General features: G+C 46.4%; 1 protein-coding gene across 1 annotated transcript in view; it reads left to right on the top strand.

Annotated features, from left to right (window-relative positions):
• CNGA2 (cyclic nucleotide gated channel subunit alpha 2) overlaps window positions 1–20,618 on the top strand; it is a 360,336-nt gene that overhangs the window by 295,444 nt on the left and 44,274 nt on the right. The window lies entirely within an intron of this gene.

The raw sequence follows: 20,618 nt of genomic DNA, 5'->3' as shown, positions 1-20,618 counted from the left end.
ATTGCTCTGGGGGGCGCTCTAGGATAGGGAATAGGTTAATTTACTATCCAATAACCTTCCCTAGTGTCCACGGGGACTGGAGTTGGAATAGTAAATTAAACTATTCACTATCCAGCACCCCAAAGCACTATGCGTCGTAATGGACTGCGTTGTAATACTTGCGTTGTAAAGGCATGCGATGTAAAAGCATGCGTTATAATGTCATACATCCCCATTAAATACCAACTAGGTGACAGCATGTTCGTTAATTGGTAGCCATTCGTGCATTTGACATGAATCTCTTCTCTGCTCCTCAACATACACCCACATGGTTCAAGTGTAGTGGTGTACTATGTGGGGATGTGCGCCGTCGCTTCAGTCCTGGTTTGAAGCATACTTTAAGGGGTGCCAGAAGTCAAAATTTACCAAATGACACAGCTTTTCCAATCATACACATGTACTCAATACAGCATAAAACATGTAAGGCTAGCAAAATCGTCAGGAGACCACAATATATGTGAATATCAAACATATATCCATGCACATGTTATGTTAGTTTATGTTATGTTATGGGAATTTGTAGAGCGCTGCAAATCACTCGTGAGGGAAACCAGGCACATTCCAAGATATGTCATTTACATATGCCTACCAGACAAATGCATACGAGTACCCAAGACCGTCGGGAAGTATGCATAGGCATAGTAAGGAGGGAGTAAGGAGGGAGTGTTTTACACATCTACATTTCTATTTGATATCCAGTAGACCAGTTCTAGGGAAATGCGGCTTCATCATCCAAGTCGATCTTGGTTTGACAAATGTACTTGCCGAAGTGTTCTTGTAATGAGAGACACAGCGTAGCTGTGATTTACCAGGAAATTCCTATAGGCATATTTTTCTATGATTACCCGTGTAGAGAAAGCCTCTGCAACAAGCAATATGTTCCATCTTCTAAAAGCAGACTACAATTTACAGTTACAACACTCATGAATATTTCACTACAACTGAGGAACATCTAGCAACATTAATGCATTATATATAAGGCACTAGCAATGCATGGAAATGAAGTCAATCATTTGTTCACTAACAGAGGATATTAAGATGCAGCAGCTTAAGTGGCCAGAGAGGGTACGCCATGAAGCCTGGAAAGTGAATGAAATGATAATGATGCGCAAAAGACTTCTGTTGCATGAACCGAAGGTGATTCTTGTTCAGTATACAGTTCGATGTGGGCAATATACAGACAAGCCATGATTGCGTGTTCAGACTAACTTTCTATACAAATAAGGCTAACTAACCACATTAACTAAGCACACTCGTACCTGAAAGTGTCTGAAAATTCTGAGAAGCTGTGTATTTACAAGGAATTCCATCTGCCCAAGTCTCCCTTGAGTTTTTTTTTTTTAACTTTTTGAATCGTTAGGCTTTGGAGCCAGCGGGTAGCAAGGTCAGGTGGTACCCGGTGTGGAAAATTTCTTGTCACCCCCGTCTTGACAAAATGGCAAAAATATGTGTTTAAAACACTTATTTTTGCCATTTTGTTAACCCCTTCAGTGATGACACTTGTCACTCCCGGCTTGACAAAATGGCAAAAATATGTGTTTAAAACACATATTTGTTGCCATTTTGTCACTCCCCTCCGTGATGACACCCGGGGCGGCCCGCACCCACAGCACCACCCTTCCTACGCCACTGTTTGGAGCTTTGCTTCAGTCTAAGAGCAGCTGGGAAAGCTTCAAGCCCAATATATGTTTTGCTTAAAATGGATGTGACTTCGCTCTCATGCAACTGACTCAGACATAGCCTCACAGGAAGTCAGACATTGTGTTTGGCCTTGAAATGTATATTTAGGGACAGCCTAATAGGCCACTTGTACGTTTAAGACCGTCAAACTTACACTGCATATGAAGCATGAACTATTGAAATGTAACCTTCTGAAGAGTCAATAGTAAAACCTACCAGGAGATTGCTGACTTTATATATCGAGGTGACTTGGAAATAATATGTTTTCTGAGGCCATGGCGTACTCCAGAAAGTTAAGTTCCCATTTTGTACTTCATGTTATATCTAGACCAATGGAAGGGTGAAAGAAAACTTTGCTTCTGGCCACAGGGGGGAAGAATAAGAGCGATATTTACAGTGTTATGCCAAATTTGGCAATGCCGCACTCTGACAGTTTCAAAACACAGGGAAGCTCTGGGTGCGTTAGGGGCTTGTAAATATGCCCCTAAGTGTCTCCTTTAGAGGGTCACAGCATGGATGAATTAGCCCCAAAAGGTAAATAAGCCTCCTTTGACAATCTTAGTAAATCTTTACAGAAGATGTAGATATTGTTGATGAAAACAGGAAGGCATAAAACTCCTCCTGAATATCAAGACAAAGAAAATAGCCAAGCAGTACTAGCAGAGCCAATGAATGATTCAATCCCTAGAAAAAATCAGGGACAAAAATGTGCAGCAAATATGCATTGCTATTGATGAAAAATTAGGGAACAAAATGCACTGCAACATATCATGCCCTTCTAAGTAGTGCCTTACATATGCTTGAAACAGGAACTGGCATTAACAATTCGATTTACAAGCTCAACGATATGCAGTGGGAGATTTGCATTCAAAAGTGACTGTATTTCACTGGACGTCCTTGCAACCTGGAGTTCAAATGTTTCTCTGACAGTAGTTAATACCACCTGTTTTTGAAAAAATAAGGTTTTCAGTCTGCTTGTTGAAATCTTCCTTCAAAGTTGGAATGGAAGGCCATAATAAACTAATAAGAGCAGTATGTGTTGGAGGGGAATGAACGTTATTACAGCAGGTCACTATCTGGGAAACCGAAAGGACATACATCATTCCTGCTTCATGCCGCAACAGTCTTGATCATTTAACATTAAATAACTACCATTAGAAAGGACTGTAATGAGTGGGAGAATTGAAGGGGCTGGTGTTCCATATATAAAACAGGCCAGATTCAGTACTGAAGCATTACAGGAACCGTCTATGATAACGTGTTTACAAACAAGTGAGTGGCCGACAAAAGAGTCGCATTCATTTCCAGTAAGGAACTCCTCTCTGTCCGCCCATTCACAATGGTAAATGAAAGAGAGTGACCACAACCCATGAATAAAGCTCCCTCGTAGGGCCCCATATCTACCTATCCAGAAATGTTTCAAAGAAAATATTCACTGGAATGTTGAAATTGGCAAGAATACTATGCCCTGTATTAGCCACACCACGGATGGTGTCTCCGCTACAGTAAAGGGCTATTGCTCTAGCTTCTCGAAGCATGACATTGTGTAAGTGGTATCCTTTTTGGCCATGAGTCCCTGCCAATGTGCCAGATTGAAAGGCAATAATTGGTGTGTTGAATTTAGATAAGGTCATAGGATGCGGGCATTCTTAAGGAGCTGAAGTGTCCAACTAAATTGCATAATAGACCTAAGCCGACTTTGTCCATGGTATAATGAAGACGCCATTTCGCATAATATTGAAAAGACAATGTTATTCATACTGTAAATGTGAGGAAATAACCTATTAAATCCAGTATCAACAACATAAAGTACTGTATCCAAATGATCTCGATCAATTTGCCTTAAATATGTAACTACTTCTATTGTGACGCTTTCCAAATTTCATTGCAAGTTGCATTAATTAATCTTTTTTAACACAGAGACTTAAAACCCAACTAAAAAAATCTGATAGGTCCATGTCCTCCGATAGGAGAGAAAGATGTTTTACTGCAGACAGTGTGAAATGTTCTAACCATTGTTGATACAATTTCCCCACCTAATAGGTGGTGACAGTAACCAAGTGTTGAGATTGGGAATAACGGGGGTCAGGTCTACTTGCCTTAAACCTTGGTGTGGAATTTTAAAAAACAAGTCTAACAATCATTTGTGTCCACTGACCACAATAACCCCTCATTTTGACCTGACAGTGTGAAACTAAATGTACCATTTCGTATTGTACTATTGAGCTACTCTTCAGTGTAATTTGATAAATATTGCCAATTGTTGAATCGGGCAACAGAAGGGATATTTCTTGAATTCATGTATTTGGTTTTAGAAAATCCTAGACAAGTATTCTGCTGAATTGTTTCATTTAGATTTGGGCGGAAAGCAAACAGGGTCTAAATAAGGTGTCTGTAACCGAATCTGCCAAGATTTGAAACCCCAAATGGATTTTGTTTCAATTGTATCTTTCCAATACTCATAGCTGTTCAAGGCTAATTCATTGACAAACAAATCTGTATATATTAGATTGGTTTGTGTCAGCATATATTTATTTGCTGGTGTGGGGACAAGCTTAAAATGATAAGATTTTGGGTCTAATGAATCATGGGCAGACAAATATGTGAATTAATCCCTATATGTTTTTGAGCTCCCTTTTGGGGGAGCCGGACAATGTTCCCATTGTGTGTAATTAAAAACTGTGCTTTAAACATTGTCTCGATGTCAGCAATGAGTCCATAATGATGGTAACAGAACATTTCAACATAATTAGCAAAATTTAAAAAAAAGGTCCTATAGATATCTTAAAAATGTAAGGAATATGCAGTATTTCCGTAGCTACGAAAATGTTGTAAGGTACTTTCTCCCAAATTATTCCATGAGTTACTGGAACAGCTGAAATGTTCACAAAGGACAAGTCTTTTCAGTCTAAGGGAAGACCAATGATGTGTTAACACCTCCTCAACCATTTCTGTGGCTGAGCATTTTAGAAGGTAATGGCCATTGATTAGCAAAAAGAAAACAATGTGTTTGGGTACCCAGGCTGACACACAAATTTCCTACCACCCAACGTTCCCCTAGGTCTTCCGATAAAACTGGTACCTCATTTGTGTAGATGGGTCAAGTACCCGTACCAGGGAAGGGCCCAAAACGTATTGTGGAGACACCAACATTATCTATAACAAAACTATCGGGTTTTACGAGGGAGTCACCTGCGTTTTTTGGGCCCTTCCCTGTTGCAAGTACTTGGCCCACCCACACAAGTGAGGTACCATTTTTATTGGGAGGCCTAGGGGAATGTTGGGTGGTAGGACATTTTTTTCATCTCAGTTATCCCACAAATTTCCCACACAAAAATGCAAGGAAAATGTGATCTTTTTAGCTAAATTTGTGGTTTGCAGGGGATTCTGGGAAGGAAAATGTTGGGAGATCCACGCAAGCCACACCTTCGTAGACTCCCTTGGGTGTCTACTTTTTCAGAAATGTCTGGGTTTGGTAGGTTTGCTTAGATGGCTGCTGAGCCTGGGACCAAAAACACAGGTGACTCCCTAGCAAAACCAGGTATTTTACAATAGATAATTTTAAAGTCTCCACAGTAAGTTCTTGCCCATTTCCTGTCACAGGCACTAGAGGCCTACCCACACAAGTGAGGTACCATTTTTGGGTGGTAGGAAATTTGTAGCGGCCCAGTGATACCACAACTTTCATACACAGAAAATTTAGGAAAATTCGTTTTTTTTAGCTAAATTGGAGGTTTGCAGGGGATTCTGTGTAGGTAAATGTTGGGAGATTCACACAAGCTGCACCTCCCTCGAATTCTCTGGGTGTCTGATGGCAGCTGAGCCCAAGTCCAAAAACACAAGTGACTTCTTACAAAACTGATAGATTTACGATTGATAATTTTGAATTCTCCACAGTAAGTATTGGGCCATTTTCTGCTACGGGCACGAGGCCTACCCACGCAAATGAGGTACCATTTGTATCGGCAGGTCTGGAGGAATACTGAGTGATAGGAAGGTTGTGACAGTCCGGTGATCCCATAACTTTCCCACACAGAAAAGTGAGGAACATTTTATTTTTTGTAGCTAATTCTGAGGTTTGCAGGAGATTCTGGGTAGAGAAATGTTGGGGTATCCATGCAAGCCACACCTACCTGGACTCCCCTGGGTGTCTAGTTTTCAGAACAGGGTTTGGTATGTTTCCTTAGTTGGCCGCTGAGCCCAGGACCAAAAAACCCAGGTCCTGGGCTTGGCAGCCATGTAGGTAAACAAACCAAACCCAGACATTTCTGAAACCTAGACACCCAAGGGAATTGAGGGAGGTCTGGCTTGCATAGATCCCCTACATTTTCTTACCCAGAAGCCCCTGCAAACCTCAAATTTAGCTAAAAAGTCACATTTTCCTAACATTTTTGTGTGAGAAAGTTGTGGGATCACAGCAAAGGCACAAATTTCTTCCACTCACCATTCCTCTTGGACTCCCAATAAAAATAAAAACCTCACTTGTGTGGGTGGGCCAAGTGCCTGTGACAGGGAAGGGCCAAAATCTGTAGAGATAGCGGGGGAACCAATGTGGATCTAAAAGGGCAGTTTCTTTGTAGGTTTTTAGGCTGGCTCTGCTTTGGGCACCCAAAGAGGTGAGGTATCATTTTGATCGATAGACCGAGGGGATTGCTGGGTGTTAGGAAATTTGTAGTGGTGCGGTGATCCTACAGCTTTCCCCCACGGAACTATAAGGAAAACATGGGTTTTTAGCTAAAGTTGAGGTTTGCGGCTCAACATAACATAAACATTGGGGGATCCACACAATCCACACCGCCAGTCCACACACACCCAGGTGCGGCCATTGTGCTGGGTAAGCCTTGGGGTGGGCGGGGCAGGTGGGGGAGGTGGGGCGGGGTATAGGGTCACAGGTGGAAAAAAAATGTTTTACCTTACTTGCAACTGCCTGCGTCGCACTCTTCTCCAGACAGCACAGGCTCCCAAAATGCCATGCGACCAATCCTGAAGCTGCTCTCCTGTATGAGAGCAGCTTCAGGATTGGTCTGAGCACTCTAAATTGGCTCTCCAGGACAGACTGTGAGTCTGTGCCTGCTCTCTCCAACCCAGCTGCATTGCTGGATTGGAGAGAGCTTTCACTGCATATGATTGTTTGGTTGGCCTGAGACAGCCAGCCAAGCTGTCATGCGCAGTGAAGGGAGTGCATCTAACACTCCCCTCAATCACGCCCCCCCTGGCCCCACCCCCAAGACTAGGCAAGAAAGGAAAAATAAAACAAGTGTTTATCATTGTTTTATTTTTCCTTTCCTGCCATTTTGGGGGAGGAAGCTCCTCCGCCATAAAGGATGAGCAGCCTCTGCGCACACCACCAGCCAGGGGCCATCCACGCACACCACCAGCCAAGCAAAATTCACACACACTGCCTGCCAAGCACCATTCATGCACACCATCAGCCAAGCACCAGTACACGCACACCGCCAGCCAAGTGTCAGTCCACGCACACAGCCAGGCAAGCACCAGTCTACACACACCACCACCTATCACTAGTCCACACACAGCCAAGCCAAGTGCATGTCCTTACACACTGCCAGCAAAATGCCAGTACGCACACAGACAGCCAAATGCCAGTACACGCAGATCATCAGCAGAACTCCAGCTCACACACACATAGGAACTTTCCCTGGTATCTAGTGGTTTTCAGCTCCCCTTGGGGTCATATGAGCCTAAACATATTGCTGATCTGCCCCCAAAGTGGCAGAAACAACCAAGCGGTGTCCCTAGAAAAAAGGGCAGCAACTCTTGTCTATGGGGCCACTCTCTGACATGCATATAACATATCTCTGGTGTCTAGTGGGCTTTATGCCCCCCATGGGGGTTGTAAATGCAAAAAGAACAATTGATGGACAGAATGGAGAACAATGTCATACATTCACCCCAGTACGCAGATCTGGGCCTAAATCCATCATTTTGTTTGCTCCCCATGCCATTCCAGTTTGAATCCAGCCATATGAAAATCAGTCTTGACCCTGCGCTCAATGGGAACAGTCCAGCCTGAACTGCCAGGCCAGGTCCTCCCTCCAAAACAGAGTAGCAGGTAATGTTGGCAACCGGGAACACGACACTCTAGTCCCCTAGGGAACTGTGGAAACAGGTCTTCACCTTTCGTCACTCACTTCCTCTCATGCATGTCCATAGTAAACATCAAAAAGACACAAACAACGTTTACAATACATTTATTGAAACTGTTGTAGTCTATTATGAAGCAGATGAGCTGAGATCGCTAAGCAGATGCAACTAAACAGAGTGATTAACATTACTATCAGGCTGTATCAAATAAACACCCCAACTATGGTAAATTATCTATCTGTCTAAGTCTACCATCACTATGTAAGCAGAGGAATATATATTGGGGATCTCTGGAATGGCAACAGACCCCATACCTGTGTGGTTAGGTTGTCCCTCTCTTGAGTGTAAACTCAATTTACACAAAGCTGCATGTCATGCTCTGCAGGCATTCGTCCCAAGACCCCTGCTCCTCTGCCAGAATTGTCCTCTGTCAAGAACTAGTTTATATAATAAAAACTACTAGGTTGAAAACGTCTGTGTTGGAAAGCTGCAGCTGTGCCACCATGTTCATTTTAAAACATTAGGATTTGTTGCTGACCGAGCATAGAAAAAATGACTCATGTTGTTGTCTATTCTGAGCAACCTTGAAGATGTGCAGACAGAAGAGCCTCTGAATAATGAACAACATGGTCCGTGTGTTTCTAAAACAACGTCATAAAACAAATGTCTGGCTACACAAAGCAGAGTCAGCCTGCCTAAAATGTGTAAAAATAAAAAATAAGGAACAACCAAAGTGGGCTGTTAGACCTGGCTTTTCCAGCGGGTTTAACCCCAGACTTTCTGCTTTTTGGCCTTCTGTTTCCGACCTGTTTTTGTTGGTTTTATAACTCTGGGTACTTTACCACTGTTGATCAGTGCTAAAGTGCATATGCTCTCCCTGTAAATTGTATTTATGGATTGGTGATTCCATGATTGCCATATTTGATTTACTGGTAAGTCCCTATTACGGTGCACTGTGTGTGTCCAGGGCCTGTAAATCAAATGCTGCTAGTGGGCCTACAGCACTAATTATGCCACCCACATGAGCAGTCTTTTAATGGAACTCAGACCTGCCACTGCAGTGTCTGTGTGCAGTTTGGTACTGCCATGTCGGCTTGGCAAGTGCACCCACTTGCCAGGCTCTAACCTTCCCTTTTATAACATGTAAGACATCCATCAGGTAGGCCCAAGGTACCCCTGTGGGCAGGGTGCAGTGTATGTGATAGGAAGGACATGCACTGATGTGTGTGGCATGTCCTGATAGTAAAATACTGCCAATTTCATATTTCACTATTGAAAGGCTATCTGTCACATAGGATAGAATGGGATTTTATTTATAACATCTTATACGGATAACTTTCCATTGGGACAAGATAGAAAGATGTATGCGTGAACTCAGAATATACAAATGCATCTTTTAGTAAAGATGATTTTTGTATTGTGTGTTTGAAAATACCACTTTTTGAAAGTGTACCTCTGCTTGGTTTGTGTATTGACTGTCTGGCTTTTTAATGGCAGGGGCTGGGGATCTGCATTCTCTCAGATGGCCACCGTGGGGGGGGGGGGGGTTCATGTGTGTCCTACCTTTCCTGGATGAGACGAGGCTGGGCTAAAAAGACCTGCACCGCATTCAGAGTAGGGGGAGGAGATTTCTTTTACACCTGAATGGGCCTGGTCTGCCTTGGACAATGCTGTCTCCACCTCCTGCCGGGCAGCTGCACCAGAGAGGACAGAACTGGTTTTGGCTGGGCAAAGGGCTTCTCTGCCACCAGAAAACAAAGGATGTTGTGCTACAAAAAGAGATTACTGCTGAACTAAGGATCCTGCCAGGAAGAAGAACCGAGAAAGATGGAGGAGGAGTACTGCCCCTGTGCTGCGTGCTGTTGGGGTTGGTCTGCAGTGGTTGCTTCTGTCTTGGGCAGGGAAAGGACTGGACTGTGCTTTCATCATCCTGCTGTTAGAGTTTTCTCCAGGGGCTAGAAGTAGAGCTTGCCTTCTGTAGGAAGTCTCAGGGTTAAAAAAAAGTCGTCCATTTTTACTTCTGGGATTCAAGAGGAACCTTTGCCAAGGAGAAGAAGTACAGCTCCTTTGGTGTGTGCTGTCTGGGGTTGTCTTGCAGTGGCTTGAAGTAGAGCTTGCCTCCTGTTCTGAAGTCTCAGGGACATAAAGACTTCACCCCAGCTCCCCTGAACTCCCTTGCTGAAAGTTCTGACCAGCCAAGAGGTGCCTGTTGCTGTTCTGGGGCTCTGGAGTTTGTTCCTGTTGTTGGGAGCTGGACAAGTAACTCAACGAAGAGAAGCAGGACGCATCCGCAACTGTTTTCAATGCATCGCCGAAGAAATTGACGCAGCACCTGCCCGAGGCTGGAGAAATCTCCACACGCCGCATCGAGTGCACTGGCCTACAAAGACTGAGATCACTGCACCAATTCTGACACAGGCCGTGCGGCTGTGCAAGAACCAATGCATCGTGGGACCCCGGCTGGAGAAACAGCCGCATCCCCTATCCACATGCATCGCATCTGGGCGCCACGCCAGCAGGAACGCCGGGGCCGCAGTTAGAAGCCGACGCACCACCTCCCCACACAGTAAGAAACCAATGCATCACCTCCCCTTCAGTAAGGAACTGCCACATCACTTTTGAAAGTCATATTTTTATTATTGTATTGTGAATTTTTGTTGTTTTGGTCTTGTTTGGTTTAGATAAACATTGCTTATTTTTCTAAATTGGTGTTTTCACTGTATTACTGTATGTGTGCACTTTTGCTATCACTCTGCTTCTGCCAAGCTACCAAGGGGGTGAGCAGGGGTTATTTTAGAAGTGTATCCCCCTTACCCTGGCTAGGAAGAAGAGTCCCTACTTGGACAAAGGTGCAAACCATTGCCAACTAGAGAACCCCATTTCTACCAGGGTCTTAGAAAGGGAATCACTCCACTTTCCTTTACATGAATCAGGCATCTTCAGAGCAGAGAGCAGACTAGTTGACAGGTGAAAGTTCTTTCTTGGCACCCTGGCAGGGTATGGGTGATATACAAATCAGGGATACCTACCTATGCATATTTCTAAGCATCATAATGATAAATAGTTGTCATCTTAGAAATTAATGAGATTTTACAATGAAGACAATGGCAACCCTATTGTAAGATAGCTGCCAATTATCCTTATGGCTCTACAGATCACATGGCCAGAATGCAAGAGAGAAGCAGCCTCACACAGGTACACTCCTCAAAGCGAGAGCAGCAACATAGGCATGGATAGTGTGCTCAGGTATCACACTGGCTAAGAGTAACGCCACTCCCGCTAGGGTGGGTGTGCATACTGTTCGGTATGGTATGTTCCACCAGCATAGAGGAAGGCTCAACGACTGAACCACGTGGGTGTGTATGTGTGTGAGAGGGAGAAAGAGAAAGAGAGAGAGATGGGCTGGCTTTGGAACTCAAATGGTTGGTTTCGTTCTGTGTCTAGTGTGCTCGTCTGCCCTGTGGTCCACATGCTGCCTAGATACTTCCCAGAGGTCTGACCGATTCAGCAGACTCACACACGACCACAGTAATAGACGCCCCAGGCCCCATCCATGCCTCTGACAATGCGTGCTCCAGCTGCTAGTCTAAATTTGTTTCTGAGGCTCCCATGCGTAGTCCAGCTGCACAATGGCTGAAGTGAAGCTCCAGTACATCTAGTACCGTACCAAGGCACTGACGTTAGGCCGCGGTACTACCTGAATCTACCGCCGGTGAAGGTCACTACGTACAGCTTCCAGGACAGAGCCCTGAAACCCGCAGGCACGCGCGTCATCACAGAGCACTTGACACTGATATCATTTGTAAGCAAAGCAAGCACTGCACAAAGAGCAAAGATATCCATAAAAAGTGAAGGACTTTGCCCCAACTCTGATGTTCAAATGAAATAAAAACATTTGAAACATTTTCTTTTGAAACAGAAGTTTGAAAGCACAGTTATGGCGTCTTTCTATGAACTTTGAGATTACAAAAAGTGCTGAATAACGTTCACTTTGAGCCCAAAGCGCCGATACCTGCAGCATGAACAGATTGGAACATGATATCCCAAAGGCAAATAAAGTGGAAACGAGGAGACAGGCCGTGTTTCATCAATGACCCTGACGTGACGGACTGAGAAGCCCCCTCTTCTTCTAAGAGTGGTACCCACTCCACTAATATTCTTTTTCTTTAGTTCGCCTGTTGCACAACTCACCGTCCTCGCTTCCAGACTGGTGTCCTCTGCAGAGTAGACAAATATTTAAGTTGATAGTATTGCCAAAGTTTATTTAAATATTCATCTTTGTGTAATTTACACTCCTGAGCATATAATCCCTAATTTGTGTAAAAACTCCACTTCTCTTCGAAATGAGATACGGAGCGTAAAGTCAAATTCTACGGAAACGAATAAAACTAATCTTAAAAGCTAAACCCTGATGTCTTTTCAATCAGAGAATCAAACATGACTGTGGCACTTTTTAATTGTATCCTACAGCGGACTGACAGCCAAAGTAGGTCAAAATGTTCGGCAGTAATGGGCTCAAAAGTAGGTGATTTGAGAGAGCAACTGGGCAGCCTTTTGAGTAACCTGCAGACAAAAGTTCTGCGTTTAATGAAGGGCCTGGCCCTCCCTCAGGCAGCCATCACTTGCACCAGTGCCCGTGGTCCTGACAAGAAATGAAGTGCCTGGCTGGCCATATGGTGAGACGCTCCGCCGCACACAGTTCTATTATATAACATTATTTCACACTGCTGAGGCTAAAGCAAGGCGTCACTTGATTTAAAAAAAAAACAATTTTTTGGAATCTTCCGAAACAGCTTCCATTGTCATAATTGTCTCAATTGTCACGATTATCATGATTTCGCAGTATATGTTTACCAGTCCATCAGGGGTGTGATAATTTACATGTGTAGTGGGATTAGCTATTAGTCTCCCTGCTGTGGTCGTGCAGTGTCGCAGTGTGTCTTAATATAGCGATAATACGAGTCATGTGACTTGTACGGCATCCGGTCCCTGAAACTACCAGCTTGGATAACGAACTAGGGTAAAAACCTGAGGTGATTGGGGTGAGGAAAGTGAGATCATCTTCATCTGTGGGCATCTGGAAGTGAGAGGGTTATGTTGTTGCATATACTTTTGTGTAGGGGATGGGGAGAGGGGAACAAGGCTCTCCTAAAGCAAGGGGCAGATGGGTGTAAGCGCTATGTGTAGGTCTATTCCTTCCTGTGGGGTGCTGCCAGGTCACGTGCTATTGTGATGCCTGGAGGTATCCGCGGTGTTACTGGTATGCGGGTCGGGCTGAACTTGTATATCTTGGCTTGGGGCTCCAGTCGTAGTGGTCTGTAGTGGCGTTTGCTGGGTGCTTACTGCGTGGTGTCTGAATTGGCGTAGTAGTGTAGCCCACTTCATGGAAATATGTTTCTTGCGCGCTCCTTGTACCTCCTCCCACTTGATCATGTCCCCAACTGCCGAACCCCATTTGCTAACTGCCCCTGTGCAGGCTGCTAGTGGGGGTCCTTCTGGGGCTCTCCAGTACAGTGTGATCCCTCCCTTTGCCAGTAGAAGGGTTAGGGAGGCAAAGCGTGTCTGAACCTTAAGGGTCTTTCTTCTGCAGAATATCCCAATCCCGCTGGCTGCCCAGGTGTGAATGTCAGTGAGCCCTGTTAATTCCCGTAGTGTCTTGTGTACTGTACTCCAATAGGACTGTATCATGGGGCCGAGTCAAAACATGTGTTTAAATGTTGCGTCCAGGGTTTGACATCTTGGGCAGAGGAATTTTGTGTCTGGGTAGAACCGTTGGAGTTCTGCTGGGGTAAGATAGGCTTGGTGTAGTATGGAGAACTGTATGTTTTTAAACCAAGCATTGTGGGACACTTTCTTCGGGTATTCTAGGGCTTCTTCCCATTCCTTATCATGTAGTGGATGCCCTATTTCCTCCTCTCATTTCTGTCGTAATGAGGTAAGTGTAGTGGGTGTGAGATCTCAAATTGCTTTATAAAGCCATATGATTAGATGTCAGCCCATGCCCATATTGAGTACCGCGTGGAGTACCGGGTGCATTGCGGGTTCCCCCTCTGAGAGGTCCCAGAGGCTGCGGCAATTTAGGGTTATTTGTCTGTGGAACAGGAACTGCCCTCGTGGGAGGCCTGTCTCTTCCGCGAGCTGGTTGAAGGGAAGCAGTTGACCCACCTCCAGGACAGAATGGTATTTCCAAATGTGCATTGTTCGGGCGGTGTAATCTCCTCCGCTTCTAGGGAGTCCTGCTAGTGGGAGAAGAGGGGTGTATAGGAGGGTCTCACCAGACATGCAATGAATGTGTGACATGCTTGCATGTTCAACCATCACCTGAATAGGATATGTCAACTTAGAACGGGTGCTGGGAAGGAGCAGGCAGCAAATAGTCTGCAATTCCATGGATCCCATTCCCGAGGCGGTTTCCCCCAGATGTCATCCCGCAGTCCATCGAGGCAGCCATTGGAGCGAAAGTGTGTTCCATATGGGGAGGAGATCCGCAGCAATATCCCATATAGAAAGCAACAGGTCATCCACATAAGGAGACATGATATACGTAGTACCCGCTATTGGGATGCCCAACGCTTCTCCATCCCGGCACAGCCGTATCGTGAGAGGCTCCATTGCCATGGCGAATAATAAATGGGAGAGGGGGCAGCCCTGCCGGATGCCTCTCCCTATCTGGAGGGGCGGCGAGATGTGATTATCCAGACGTACCTTGGACGTAAGGTTCGTGTATAATAGCTTCACTTGTGCTCTGAAGGTGGGGCCCAGCCTCATCCGTTGCAGTGTCCCGAAGAGGTATGGCCAGGTCAGGGTGTCAAAAGACTTTTCCAAGTCCAGGATCAGGCAAGCCGCCCTGCGGTAACAACCTGAAGCCTGGTCCTGGACATGAGAGAGCCTGCAGATATTTTGTGAAGTATTCCTACCCGGCACAGACCTGTTCTGGTCTGGGTGTATTAATAGCGGGAGCATTGGGCTCAGTCGGTCTGCCAGAATCTTGCCTAGATCTTGCAATTAACGGATAATAACGTTATTGGCCTATATGAGGTCAGCTGTATCACATCTCGCTCAGGCTTCAGAATCAAGACAATGAGAGATTCCCACAGTGAGCCAGGTAATTCCCCTTCCTCTAGCGCTGCCTCGTACATGTCTGCCAGTTTTGGTGCCAATAACATGGTGAAGACACTTTAGTATTCTAGGGGTAGGCCGTCTTGCCCAGGGGCTTTGTTCCAGGCTAGGACCTGAATTCTTTGCTTCACATCTGAGGGTGTGCTCACTGTCTCGAGGAGAGTATTTTCCTCACTCGGAATTTGGGGTATGTTGAGGGGCACTAGGAAGTAATCAACGTGTTCCTGATAGCCCTGTTCAGGGCTCTTGTATATTGTTGCGTAATGGTCCTAGAAGAGCTCTAGGATATCTGTCTGTGAAGTGGCCACCCTGCCAACTGGGGGCCCACTATCTCGGTGATTGGTAGCATGTCCTGGTTCTGGTGGGCAAGCCAGGTGAGAAGTTCCCCTGATCTATCCCCCTCCCTATGCTTCCTGAGTGCATATAGTTTGAAATTGTATTTTTGTAGGTCTGCTAATCCTTCCGCATACACCATCTTGGCTTCTGCGGCACGGGCTGGGGTCGCCAAGCCCGCGTCTGATGCCTTGGTCACGGCTGCTAGTTCCTGCACTGCTTTCTGCAAGCTTCGGTTGAGTGTCCAGCGGACTCCGGCGTTCTGCCTGATGCAGGCCCCTCTAATGACCAACCTGTAGGCATCCCACTCCAGCGTCCTGGTGGAAGCCGTGTTGGCATTGGTCACATGATATTCTTCATTACTGTTTGCTTTGTTATGGCGGAAGACTGGGTCTTGCAGGCATTCCCGCTGCAGTTTCCAGGTGGGGACTGGTGGATATGGTGGCCGTCATTGGAGGGTTAGAAGATACCCGTCGTGATCAGAGACCACACATCCAAGGTAATCTACTTGCCGGGCCATAGGGAGTATTGTCGGTGAACACAGGAACCGGTTCAGGCATTCCCGTAGATTGTGGAGTATCGAGTGGAAAGAATACAGTGTAGAGGATGGAATTCAGTTCCACCATACGTCTGTAAAAGACCAATGGGGTGCCATGATCGGAATCGCTCCATTTGGGCTTTGGCAGGGGAGCCGACGTTCGGGGGGTGCGAGCAATCCAGGGTTAGGTCCAGCTTGCAGTTGTAGGCGCCACCTAATACCCAGGGCAATATTGTGAATTGTGTCAGGGTTGTTGATAGAGAGTCCCAGAACTTCCAATGATCAGTGTTTGGGGCGTAAATACTGCCTAGGAGTAGGGATGGTCGTCCAGGAGCACTTCCATGAAGGCATACTGCCTCTCTTTGTCCACCACCCCATGCGTTTCCTTGAACGGGATCCCTGGCCTGAGCCAAATCAGCGCTCCACGCACAAACGTGGAGTATTTAGTGGCGCAGAAAGTGCCATGCCAGTGCTTTTGCACGCGTTCCAATTCGACCTTTGTGAAGTGCATCTCATGTAACAGTATTATCTGCGCTTTCTGGCATTTAGCATTGGAGTAAACCGCATGCCTTTTGCGTGCTGTGTGCATTCCCCGAACATTTAGGGACAAGATACTAGTGTCTGCAGTCGTAGGCATGTCCGAGTGTGTTCTGATCCTACCCCCGCCCCCTATCCTGTGATGCCGTCTGATGAAGATGCTCACCCTGGATGGAATAACATTTGTGGGAGTGGGGGATACCTGAAAGGAAGTATAACCATTTCAAGGGGACCAGGCACCAACATTGCGGACCTATCACATCTGGCGATACGTCCAAACTGTGCATGGAGCTAACAGTCTAATGTATTGTGTGGGGGGCTGTGTGCTCAGGGAGCTATTCTGTTGCCTATAGCAGTCTCTGCATAAAAACTGGCCCAGTCACCCCAATCCTAAAACAAACGACAACTAACACCTCCAACCCCAACAACTTCCGACCAATAACCAACATTCTCATGCTAGCAAAGGTCTTGGAAAAATGTGTTCAGCAACAACTGAACCAACACATCACAAACTTCAATCTACTGAACATCTACCAATCAGGTTTCAGACCTGGCCATAGCACATAAACAGCCATCCTGCATATAGTTGACGATGCCCTCCTAGCTCCTGACCACAATGAAACTTGCCTACTAGTCCTGCTCGACCTCTCATCAGCCTTCGATACGGTCAATCACAACAAACTTCTAAGAAGACTAGAAAACAGGATGGGTTTATCTGGCACAGTCCTTCTATGGTTCAAATCCTTTCTGGAAAACAGAACGCAATCGTTCATGACCGACAAGATTCTTTCTCTCTCCTCACCTAACTACTAGGAGTACCGCAAGGCTCTACCCTTTCCCCCACTCTATTCAACTGATATGTGAACCACTTACCGATCTACTACAGCAGGCGAACATCTCCTACCACATGTACGCAAACGACACTCAACTTTACATTAAGAGCACCTCCATTGAAGAGATAAAGACAATGAATCTAGCTCTCTAAAAAAATGTCAAATGGTTAACGGCCAACTTCCTCGAGCTAAACTCACAAAAAACTGAATTTCTTTTAATCTCCCCCCCGATAACTCCCGAGAAACAAAGGAATGGACCAAAATGATCACTGCTCTGAACTGCATGCCAACGTTGATGGATTCCACAATATCACTTGGAATCACATTGGATAAGAACCTTAACTTGCAAGCTCACATCAACTTGATGGCTGAAAATGCCCGCTTTCACCTCAGCTATCTCACAAAAATTAAGCCATTCATCGAGAACCGGGTACTCAAAACTGCACTTCAGTCTTTAGTCATATCGAGTTTGGAGTGCGGATGTTCTACCCTCTCAGGGCTTCCCAACATCTCTACCACCCCTCTAAAAGCCAGTCTAAATGCCGCAGCAAGACTGATAACAGGATCTAGGAAATTTGACCACATATCGCCACACCTGAAGGCACTCAACTGGCTACCCTATGAAGCTTGTATACACTTAAAGATGGCTTGCATCACTCAGAAGGCGTTACACCACAACACCCCTCAGTACCTAGCCCAAAAACGTACCTTATCTTGAGGAAACAGACATTCTAGGAGTGCATATAATCTACTCCTGAAACCCTCGCGGTTCAACAAGACTAAAACCTCCAAAAGAGCATTTTCTGGAGCAGCGCCAAGAATTTTGAACTCGCTTCCGCTATTCATCAGAAAAATAGCCTCGACACCTCTCTTCAAAAAGGAAGCTAAATTATTCTTGATGAGCAAATTCCTCCCTTAAAATCCGCACAAACACCACGCCAGCTTACAACCTCAAACTTGCCTTTACTCTCCATCCACTGATATTCTGAAGCTAAGACCTGCACAATCTCGAATTGATTCTTACTGCTCAGAACAATTCTCTAATCTGCGTTTATCCCCTGAACTCTGTTATGCTTTATTGTTACTTTGTATGTGTTGTTTTTGTATGCCATGTTTTTACTATATGTGCTATTCATACCTTGCTCACTAAGTAAAGTGCTCTGATACCCTACCTTGGGTCTGGTTCGCGCTATAGAAAACTCTAAATAAATAAAAAAAAAAAAAAAATTAGTTCCCAGGTGTGGTATCAGTGGGGTCCATTGTGCTTAGAAAAAAAGGCTGCGAGATGACTAGTTGTAGTGCGGTCTCTGCCTGTTTTTCCCCCAGGCTTGGGCAGGGTGGGAACCCCAGTCGGAAGAGGGCCTGGAAGAAAGGAATGAATTGTGATCCTGGATATCGTGCTCCCTCAAATTAGTGTATCTGCCGTTTACGGGGTCATCAGGGGAGGGGTCATTGAGTCTGCCCGGGAAATACTTTTGTCCCTGGAATTCTTCTTCGGATGAGAAGATGTATGGGCCACCTTCCCTGCCCGAGCCAGTCTGGGCCGGATCCAGATTTGCCACCGCTTGGATGGCTCTTCTCCTTTCTGCTATCTTTTCTTTGAGTATGGGGGAGCCAACTGCCAGCCTTCGGTGTTTAAGTCCCCTTCGCTGGAAGGTTCTTCTCCCCTTTTTTACGCCTGCGTCGTGGCTCCTGCATGCCAGGGGTCACATCCCGGGGGGACATCCATATCATGGAGGTCCATCCAGTCAAACTCTGCCTTCGAGTCCACTAAGAACTTAGTTTCCCCATCGTGTATGATCCTGAGGCGGGCTGGAAAAAGAAGCAAATATTGCATTCCCTTCTGGCGGAGCACCAGTTTTTCCTCCAGGAAAGAGGCCCGCTGTTGTTGCACCGCCCTGGAATAGTCCAGGAAGACCATCACTTGTTTGTCTTCCACCTGAAGCGGCCCATGTTGCCTGGCCACTCTCAGCACAGCGTCCCGGTCCCAAAAGTGGAGCAGCTTTAGGAGCAGTGGTCGTGGGAACATCCCACGGTGGAGGTCGATGGGCCAGAACACTTTGGGCTCTTTCCACTGAAAAGAAGGGCGTGAGTTCAGTATCTGGAGGGAATGACTTGAGCCATGTCTCTATGAATTTCAACAGATTGGATCCTTCAGCCCCTTCTGGATGTTGCTTCGCTGAGACCTCCCTTCTAAGTCGTCTGCTCACTCTTCCGTCCTGTTGATACGGGTCTTGAGGTCCTGTAGGGCTTCCTGCTGTGACTTTGCTAACGGCTGATGGGTGGCTAGGGTCCTCTCACAATCTGTTACTCTATCAGCTAGCTTATGGTGGTCATCACGTAGCAGGCCAAGGTCCAAAGACAAGGCCCCAAACCTATCCTCCATTGTGGCTTGTGAGTGCTCAATTGCCACTAGTACTTTGTCCTATCCTCCATTGTGGCTCGTGAGTGCTCAAACGCCACTAGTACTTAGTCCAGCTTGTCGGGCACCGACTGTGGCATAGCCGGCTCGACTGCTGGGGGCCGATCGGAGATCATCAGGGGCAGATGTCGATCACGGGCCAGCGTCTGAGATCCTGCGGTGTGGCGTGGGCACTCCATGGTGTATTCGGTGGTGTGGTGGGACCTCTCTCTTATGTGACACCCGGAACTGTCTGGTGATGTCCGCCATTTATGGCACTGACAAGTTACTGCTGCTAACTCCTAGTGAGTCTTTTGGCTTGTCGAGGCAGCCTCCGGGAGATAAGAGTGAGTGGAGATATTGGATTCTTTGGTTTAAGAATGGCTTAGTAGTCCTTCACAAAAGATTTCCCATCCTGCATATTCGTCCCCTGTTCGGTAGCATTTAGGCAAGATGGGATTGTGTCCTAATTGGAGGTACCCCTGTTGGAGCGATCTCCAGGGTTGAACAGTGCGTAGACCTGAGACTCCCATGTCTTCGTTTGCTTGAGGAATAATTTGGCCCGAGTCCCACTGGATGGTCACCGTCTCACGTGTGCTCCAGGGCCCGGCACCGGCCAGCATGGCGGATGCAGTATGTTGGTTTACCTCTGTTGGGCCTTTGCCTACGTAGTGCTTCGATGGGCTTTCTTAGCCTTGTCCCCCTGCCCACTTGTGTTCCACGATTCTGGTGTTCTGGTATGCTGCTTATCTGGCTTGCGGCCTGGCCGAGAGTTTTCAGATTGGCCCTGTCTTCTGGGCCTAGTGCGGTAGCAACCAGGTGTCCCTGCCTCGGGGTGGAGCAGCGGTCCCTCCCACCTCCGGGTGGATCCAAAGTCTTGTACCTCTATTCCTCTTTGATGCTCCGGCGGCCTTCGGCTTTCACCTGTCTCGCCCCCGGTTGTTCCTCTGGAGGGGTACCGAGGGAGTCAGGTGCCTCAGTAGAGGGTCGCACTGTTGCCCCGATCCGGACCAGCCCCAGGAGGAGCTCCTCT

The sequence above is a fragment of the Lissotriton helveticus genome, chromosome 4_1, assembly GCF_964261635.1.
Source record: "Lissotriton helveticus chromosome 4_1, aLisHel1.1, whole genome shotgun sequence".
NCBI classification, from domain to species: Eukaryota; Metazoa; Chordata; class Amphibia; order Caudata; family Salamandridae; genus Lissotriton; species Lissotriton helveticus.
The sequence above is the reverse complement of the archived record's forward strand: the minus strand, read 5'-3'. Positions and strand labels throughout refer to the sequence as shown.